This window comes from Loxodonta africana, chromosome 9, assembly GCF_030014295.1.
Source record: "Loxodonta africana isolate mLoxAfr1 chromosome 9, mLoxAfr1.hap2, whole genome shotgun sequence".
Taxonomy (NCBI): Eukaryota; Metazoa; Chordata; class Mammalia; order Proboscidea; family Elephantidae; genus Loxodonta; species Loxodonta africana.
The window spans coordinates 17,158,940-17,168,887 of record NC_087350.1 but is presented as its reverse complement, the minus strand read 5'-3'; positions in this window follow the sequence as shown (position 1 = coordinate 17,168,887).

The window sequence follows — 9,948 nt, the reverse complement described above, 5'->3', positions numbered from 1 at the left end:
GAGTTACAGGCTATACTTGGTCTAGTGACATATCAAGATGGGCCCCCAGCACAGGCTAGTGGACCACCGGAGCCACTTCCATCTCCTCCAAGAGAGGGGAAGGCACCCTGCCAGCAGCCTCCTGGTACACAAATGGCTCTAGCTGAGTTACGCCACCACCGTGGATGGTGTTAGCTGCACAAGCCTCCACAGATACCATTTGGTTTGAAACCGGCTCAGGGCAAAGCAGTCAGTGGGCCAAATTAAGGGCCATGTGGATGGTCAACCCATGAACTTTGGCCCTTAATCCTGTGTATGAACAGCTGGGCTGTAGCTTGTGGGCTGACTAAGTGGATAGGCTAATGGTGTAGGGAGCAGTGGACAATAATGTGTGAAGTCCTCCAGGGGAAAGCCTGGTGGCAAGACATCTGGGATCACCTCCAAATCCCAGATGTTGACATGTTCATAGTGCTTTAAGTGAAAGTTTACAAATCAAGTTGGTCTCTCGTACAAAAACTTACATACACCTTGTTTTGTAATCCTAGCTGCTGTTCCCCTAATGAGACAGCACACTCCTCCCTACCCTATATTCCCTGTGTCCATTCAGTCAGCTCCTGTCCCCCTCTGCCCTCTCCTCTCGCCTCCATACAGGAGCTGCCTACATAGTCTCATGTGTCTGCTTGAGCCAAGAAGCTCACTCCTTACCAGTATCATTTTCTGTCTTATAGGCCAATCCAATCCCTGTCTAAAGAGTTGGCTTTGGGAATGGTTCCAGTCTTGGCATAACAGAAAGTCTGGGGACTGTGACCCTCTGTGACCTGTTTTTCATGTAGCAGCTAATTTAGCCCTTTCCCTGCCGAGAAACCAAGGAGCAGACACTATAACACAAGTTAGAATGGTGCATTCTGAGGGAGACGCTGCCCAGTGGATTCACCAGAAAAGCAGACACCATAGTGCCTCTGTTGGTTGGAAAATAGCCAAGGAGGCAGGCATATCAGTGAAACATAGTGATCTGGTGGGTGCTGTGCAAAATTACCCTGTGTGCTCATGTCAACAGCCAAGGCATCGGCCCATGATCCTAGAAAGATACATAAGGGAACACAGCCAATGACAGACTGGCAGGTAGTTTATATAGGGCCTCTGTCCCCTAGTGAAGAAATGAAGTATGTTGTTGCTTGTGTGGACACTGTCACTGTCTTGACACAGGCGTTCCAGTGTAAATGAGCAAACCAGGCTACTATAATAAAGGGGTTACAAAAATTGAGCGTTACGTACAGGATACCCTGAAGAGTTGATAGTGACCAGTGGACACATTTTACAAGCCATGATGTACACAAATGGGTGGCTGAGAATGAGGTACAATGGCATAACCACTTGCCCTATAATCCCCAGTCCGCAGGCCTGTGGTAAAGAATGGTGTCCTAAAATAACAAATACAAATGCTTACAAAGCTTCCCTGGCAGGGTGGACCACAGTGCTGCTTGAGGCTTTGAAGTTGATAAGTTTGGCTTCCACTGGGGTCTTTAGTCTCTTATGCCAGACCAGGAGCCCTGAGTGTGTCCAGCAATGATCCAAGTGATGTTGCAAGCTCCTGAAGTGTATCCACCAAGGTTTTTGCCAGAACAAAATAGCATGGTCCTCCAGACACTCCAGGACCTGGCGCCAGGAAGTGGAACCATCTATTGCCACTTGTCATAGGTCACCCCACCAGGGTGGTTTGGTTAGTTCATCCCCGTGGAGACAGAGGAACCAATCAACCTAACATGGGAGCTCACCATTCTACTGCACGGAGGGCCGCAGCAGTCACACGTCACATGAAAGGGAACAACGACTATACCGCTAGAGACAGAAGTGGGTCTCCTTTTCTGGCATAGAGCAAAATGGGGAACTTTACTCACAAGCTGTCAGGTGTGACCTCCCTGAGGCAGACACTTATGGTACACTCAGCCAGAAAAAGTGCCTAGAGCAGCCACTGTTGTCATCACCTGAGGGGAAGCCATTAGTGTGATCGTAATAGAAGGGGAAGATTTACCCCTCTTAGTACCTACAAAACACCTATCTTTCTGACCGTAGGTATGGCCTACTTTGCATCCTTGCCTTTGGGGCTGCCAGTCTCTTCCTAGAGTGAACTCACAGCTTTGCTGTAGTTCACAACAAAAGCAGCTACTGGGTCTGTGGACAACTCTCCTCAAGCACTAGAGGCATGCCTTGGAGTGTGGAGCCTTGACCGGAACAGATTGGGCAGCTGTGAGAGAGATGTGTGGGTATGAAAGCCTTTTTAACTAATTGGGGAGTAACAGGAGAGGGGGACTCAGCATCACCTTTTCCTGGACTCCGACTGTCGTGGATACCCACATCTTGGTAAGAGACCGCAACTCCTCTTGCATGTGGCCATGAGAGCATGTTTACCACCTCTAGGGTGGTTTAGTTTTGTTGGTACCTGATTGGGGTGTACTAGGCAAACCAGCTTCTGTCTGTTTTGAACCAAGGAAGACCCCATGGGTTCCCCTGTCTCCCCCTAACTCCCCCTACCCCCGGCTCCCTCCAAGTCCTCCACCCGCATAGTGGGCTGGACTTGTGTGTCCTACTGCAAACAGGTGATAATACTGAATACCACTGACTGGTTGCAGTATAAACGCCCCAGCTGGAAGGCAGGAGAGTAGTTTGCTTCTAATGGCACTCAGGGGCTGTGTGGCCACTACCTGTGGCCCTGGTTGCCCTGTGGTGGATAGGGCACTGCACTTTGGGGTTACCTCTGCTGTAGGGACTGTCATGGAGTTTATAACAAAACCTCTGAATTACCCCATGATGAAAGCCCGGTGGACCAAACATGGTCTTTTCCATTGGTATGGTTACCTTTTAACTGTCCCCCCTCCCCTCACCGCCCATGGGCTCCTTAGAAGTAATGGGACAAATTGAAACTTTAACTGATTTTACTGAACATGCCCTGGATGACAGCAGAGAAAGTTTGCAGCTATTAACTGCTGAAACCACCCAAATGAGGAAGGTGGTCCTTCAGAACCAGAATACCCTGGACATTCTAACAGCTGCTGAACGTGGGACATGTGCCATAGTAAAGACTGAATGTTGTACCTTCATACCAGACTACCACCAGAACACAACTGATCTATTAGGCCACTTGAAGAAGCAAATAGAAGCCCTGGATACATCTGATGGATGATCTGCTGTGGCCACCTGGTTTTCCTCTTTCTCCTCTAGTTGTCATGGTGTTTTGATGGGTCTTGGTCTTTTCCTGGGTGTAGGGATTGTCTGCTGTGTCTGTATTGCTGGTGTGGTCTGTGCCTCCAATTGCAACAATGCTGTTTATTCCTACAGTGACACCTCCTCTCCGAGCCCTCAGGGAGTTTGTGGAAGAGGGGGAATGCATCAGATTATAAGAACCAGCCTTGAGGGGTGGACTGAAGGGGAAAACAGGCTTTGTGAGGCCAAACATGCCTGCCTCACACATTCTGTTAGTTCACTGCTGTTTCTATTAGCTCACTGCTGTTTCCCAAGCCCTTGTTATGTAACATTATTGAGGCAGTCTTAAGTAACTCCCTGGTGTGTAGCCACTTTTGTCCTTAACCATTGTAAAACCTCCACCCACCCTCTACTGCTGGTTGTGGAGATCTCCTTACGTACCACAGCCAGGTACGTAAGTCACTAATAAAACTCCACTGCCATGCTGGAGTTGCCTGCCTCTTTCTTCATTCTCTCAGCACCTTCCTATTTTCAAAGCAAATTTCAAGTTACTGGTCCATGTCTGGACACTAAGGTCTATTGTTATTAAGGGTAAGGCTGCCAGAGGATGTTGTTAGTAAAGGTACTGTTGACTAGGGTGCTTTCTGAAGGGTCTTGTTGATATTGGCAGTGTTGATAAAATGTTTTTGGAAAGGGTGTTCTTATTAAGGGTGTTACGTTCAGGATGTTGTGACTAAGATAGTGTTACTACAGGCATTATTGCTAAGAATGTTGGTGCTAATAGAATTCTTTTTGCTCAGGTCATTTTAAGAGCTTTGATTCTAAAGGCATTAATGCTAAGGACATAATGCTAAGGGAATTAATGCTATGGGCATTGTTACTAATGGCACTATTGCTAAGGAGGTTGTTTTAAGGGCATTGTTTCTCAGGGCCGTTATTTCTAAGCATTGGTAAGTGTGTTGTGGCTAACGGGCATTATGTTGGGCCATTTTTTAAGGGACATTTTGCTCAGATGTTATTCAGTTTTGCTAAGTGTTTAGCCAGAGGCATGGTTTTTAATAGTATTTTTGCTAAGGACATTGATGCAAAGAACATTGATGTTAGGGGCATGATGTGACTTGCATTGATGCTAAGCATGTTATCATTAAGGGTTTGTTTGTTTTTAAAGGTGTTGTTGCTAAGGACATTGTTTCTAAGGGCCATTGTTGTTAAGGCTATTTTGAGGAAAGATACTACTATTTAGAGTGTTTTTGCCAGGGTCACTGTTGCTACAGGTGCAGATACTTAGAACATCTCTTATAATGGCATTGTTGTTAAAAATCTTAGTTGATTAATATTGTTGCTATGGACCATTGTTCCGAGTGTCATTGATGTTAAGGGCCATTGTTGTTAAGAGCTATGGTTATTAAGGGGTAGTAGTTAAAAGTGTTATTGCTAAGGGAATTGTTTCAGTTAGATATTTGCTAAGGGAAATTGTTGCTACAGGCTTTTATTGCTAATAAAGTTGTTGGCAAGGCTGTTGTTGCTATTTAAACTGATGCTAAAAGCACTGTTGATATAAGAACTGTTGCTTAGTCTGTTGTTGCTGAGGGCTGGCCATTTTTGGTAAGAGCATTGTTGCTAAGCACCATTGTTTCTAAGGGTGTTGTTGCTAAAAGGAGTGTTAATAAGGGCACCGTTGCAGAGGGCCTTGTTGCTAAGGAGGTTGTTAGTAAAAGTGTTGATGTTCAGCTCATTGTTAATAAGGTCACTGGTTTAAGTGAGATGTTAAGGGAAACTTGCTGTTTCTAGTGTGGTTGCTACTTGTCTTTTACTAAGGCCGTTCTTGCTAAGAGTTCTGTCATTGTTGCTAAGGGCATTAGTGTTAATGACATTTGCTAAAGGCCTTGTTCCTAAGGTCATTGCCTATAAAGGTATCGTTGCTAGGAGTGTTCTTGCTAGAGATGTTGATGTTAAGTTTGCTTTTGCTAAGGGCATCATTACCAATGACAGGGTTGCCATGAACATTGTTAAAAACAATTCTTGCTAGGCTCCATTGTTGTTAAGGGCATTGTTTCACAGAGTGTTTTTACTCAGAGCATTTTTTGCTGAGAGTCATTGTGCTAAGGGCGTTGTTGATAAAGATGTTGCCATAAAGGTTGTTGTTATTAAGGGTGTTGTTGCTAATGGCCATTGTTGCTAAGTATATTGTTACCAAGGGTGTCTTTATCCGGGGAGTTTAAGGGCATTATCACTAATGGCCATTGTTACTAGGGCATTGATGTTAAGGACTTTGTTGCTAAAGGGACGTAGTTATTTAGGGTGCAGTTTTTAATGGCATTATGTTAAGGGAATTATTGGTAAAGATGTTGTTGATAAGGGCTATTGTTGTCAGTGGTGATGTTATAAGGCCAATGTTGTGAAGGCTGTGGTTGGTAAAAGCCATTTTGCTACAGACATTGTTGCTATGGATTTTAGGGTGATCCATGCTAAGGGTAATTTTTAATAAAGGAATTGTTTAAAACATTGTTGATAATGGTATGGATGCCATTGTTTCCATGGGGCGTTTTTGATAATAACCTTATTTCAAAGAGTATTGTTCCTAAGGGGATTGTTTCTAAGTGCATTGTTGCTAAGAACATTGTTTCTAAGTGTGTTGCTCCTTAGCGACATTTTTGCTAAAAGCACTGTTGCTGGTGTGTCAGTGCTAGTGGCAATTTTGCTAAACTGACTGCTAATCTGGACATTATTGTTTGAGTGTTGTTGCTAAGGTGGTTGTTGCTGTGGACATTTTTACTCTTTGCCACTAAGGGCATTGTTGCTAGGGGATTGCTGTTAAGGTCATTCTTGCTAATGTTGTTGTTACTAAGGGTGATATTTGTAAAGACAATTAGGTTTAAGAGTCTTTGTTCACTTAGGTGTTGGTTGCATGTAGTTCTAAGTGTCTTGTTGCTAATGTCATTGAGGTCAAGAACGTTTTTGTTAAAGGCATTGTTGGTAGGGGTAGTGTCAGTAGCACCATAATTTCTTCATCTTCTCTCTCTCTTTTTTTTTTTTGCCTCTCAAGAAGATTGTATAATTTTATTGTATTATATTCACACTATCGGCATATGAAACATTATCACTAATGGCCATTCTACTCATTCTTTCTACCACATTTTATTTTTTCATCATTGAAGTTAGCCTGATTTTTTTTTAATAATTTGTTTTACTTTTTGATGTTGCTGAGAATATATGTAGCAGAACATACACCAACTCAACAATTTCTGTATGTATAATTCAGTGACATTATTTACATTCTTCAAGTTGTGCAATCATTATCACCATCCTTTTCTGAGTTGTTCATCCTCCGTTAACATAAACTCACTGCCCCATAAGTTTCTTATCTGATCTTTTGAGTTGCTGTTGTCAATTCAATTCCATATCGATGTTGTTGTTGTTAGGTGCCATCAAGTCGGTTCTGATTCATAGTGACCTTATGTACAACAGAATGAAACACTGCTGATCCTGTGCCATCCTCACAGTCATTGTTATGTTTGAGCCCATAGTTGCAGCCACTGTGTCAATCCGTCTAGTTGAGGGCCTTCCTCTTTTTCACTGATCCTCTACTTTACCAAGCATGGTGTCCTCCAGTGACTGATCCTCCCTGAGAACATGTCCAAAGAACTTGAGACGAAGTCTCGCCATCCTCACTTCCAAGGAGCACTCTGACTGTATTTCTTCCAAGACAGACTTGTTTGTTCTTCTGGTAGTCCATGGTATATTCAGTATTCTTCACCAACACCATAATTCAATAGCATCAATTCTATTGTCCAGCTTTCCCATGCATAGGAGACAATATAAAATATCATGGCTTCAGTAAGAAGCATCTTAGTCCTCATAGTGACATCTTTGCTTTTTAACACTTTAAAGAGGTCTTTTGCAGCAGATTTACCCAATGCAATGCGTCGTTCGATTTCCTGACTACTGCTTCCATGGGCATTGATTGTGGATCCAAGTAAAATGAAATCTTTGACAACTTCAATCTTTTCTCCATTTATCATGCTGTTGCTTATTGGTCCAGCTGTGAGGATTTTTGTTTTCTTTATGTTGAGTTGTAATCCATACTGAAGGCTGTAGTCTTTGGTCTTCATCAATAAATGCTTCAAGTCCTCTTCACTTTCAACAAGCAAGGTTGTGTCATCAGCATATCGAAGGTTGTTAATGAGTGTTCCACCAATCCTGATGCCACATTCTTCTTCATATAGTCCAGCTTCTTGGATTATTTGCTCAACATACAGATTGAATAAATATGGTGAATGAATGCAGCCCTGATGCACCCCTTTCTTGATTTTAAACCATGCAGTATCCCCTGATACTTCCCTGAAATGGTTGAACACTGACCAATTCTTTCTGCTACCAAAAAATCCAAATCCAAATCCATTGTCATCGAGTTGATTCCAACTTATAGCTCTGTATTTCTTCCATCTTCTTCGGATGCATCCTGCCTCATTCAGTATTTTGCCCATATAATCCTTCAAATTGCAACTTGAAGTTTGAATTTTTTCGTCAATTCTTTCATCTTGAGAAATGCTGAGTGTGTTCTTCCCTTTTGGTTTTCTAACCCCAGGTCTTTGCACATTTCATTATAATATTTTATTTTGTCTTCTTGAGTTATACTTTGAAATCTGTCCATCTCTTTTACTTCATTTTTTCCATTCACTTTAGCTGCTGTGTTCAAAAGCAAGTTTCAGAGTCTCTTCTGACATCTATTTTGTCCTTTCCTTTCTTTGCTGTCTTTATATATGATGTGCTGGATGTCTTCCCACAACTTGTCTGGTCTTCAGTCATTAGTGTTCAATGCATCAAATCTATTCTTGAGAAGATCTCCAAATTCAGGTGGGGTATATGCAAGGTCATATTTTGGCCCTTGTGGACTTGTTTTTAATTTCTTCAGCTTCAACTTGAACTTGCATATGAGCAACTGATGGTCTGTTCCACAGTCAGCCCCTGGCCTTTTCCTGACTGATGATATTGAGCTTTTCCACCATCTTTTTCCACAGATATAGTTGATTTGATTCCTGTGTTTTCCATCCAGTGAAGTCCACATGTATAAAACCCAGCCCAGCAACAGGGTTGAGTTTTATACGTGTGGACTTCACCGGATGGAAAACACAGGATTGCCATTTATGTTGGTGAAAAAAGATATTTGCAATGAAGAAGTCATTGGTCTTGCAAAGTTTTATCACACGACCTCTGGCATCATTTCTATCACCAAGACCATATTTTCCAACTACCAATCCTTCTTCATTTCAAACTTTCATATTCCAATTACTGGTAGCTGTCAATGCATCTCAATTGCATGTTCGATCAAATTCAGACTGCAGAAGTTGGTAAAAATCTTCAATTTCCTCACCTTTGGCATTATGAGAGATCTATCTGTGAATAGATTCTTTACTAGTTAAGCTAAACTATTGCTTGGTTTTAAGAAGACATCAGGGGATATTTTTGGTTAAAGGTTTAAGGATTATCTTAGGGCAATAGTTTTGGAGGTTCATTGAAGGAAATGGCTCATGCTGTTGTAGAAGTTGACAAGTCCCATGTCTGTGGAACAGACATCAGGCCGGAGGCTTCTCTTGACTCGTGTAGCTCTGGGGGCTGATGAGCCCAAGTTCGGCAGGTTAGATGGCAGGCCACTGGCTCATGGGCTGTGGGGGCTGATGAATACATGATTGGCAGGTAAGACAGGAGGTTTCTAGCTCACAGGCTGCCTGTTAGATGGCAGGCCATTGGCTCATGGGCTGTGGGGGCTGATGAATAGATGATTGGCAGGTAAGACAGCAGGTTCCTGGCTCACAGGCTGCCAATGCCAGTGAATCTCAGGATTGGCAGACAGTATGGCAGGAGACTGGCTCAAGTTCCAAGAACTGGTGATTAGATAATGACAAGCTGGATGCAGGATCCATAGTGCAGAAAAGCCAGCAAGCTTTGCGAGAACATCCATATATGTTGGATGCAGGCCAGACTACCAAGGAAATTGCCCTTACAACTAAGTGACTGATCACATCAAATCATTTCATGGTAGTGATTACATTATATCACAAAATGGAGGGTAACTGCATCATTACAGAACTGCCGAACCACTGAGAATCATGGCCCAGCACAAACTGAACCATCACAGCCCACCCCTTCCCAACTTGGCATCTGTACACATCTTAAAATATACACAATCTCTAAATAAAGACAATTGCAAAGTCATACTTGCGCCTAATATGATACAACTAACATCCATATAACCAAAGATGCACTGGCTCCGTTTATGTCTTATATTTTATAAGTGAAGAAAACACAAATATTTGATGCACACATAAAAGGAAGGAATAACAATTACTGTCCCCATTTCTGCAACTGGTCATGTGGTTGTAACTAGTATTTAGAACTATTTTCTTCCACCACCCATTCTGTATTCCCTTTACCCTCAGCAAGCACCTCAGCTGATCATGCTTTTGCTTGGTGGGGTGACTGAACCTTCACTCCCGAAGGATCTGGGCCACTAGTAGTCATGGTGGAATTGGGTTGCTCTAGTTTTCCATTGACTTTAATCATAGGGCATGGTAGTACTAAGAGACACTCTAAGGGATCTCCTATATTCCAGACATACTCTTTTTTACCTATGTTATGCAACATCAATCTGATTTTTATTTAATCAGGATCTGTCACACCAGGCAATACAGTAACTCCCTTCTTTGCCTGTTGATCCAGAGGTATGAGGACCCCAAAGTGGCTGGGTGGCATTCTTAAGTTTCAGCT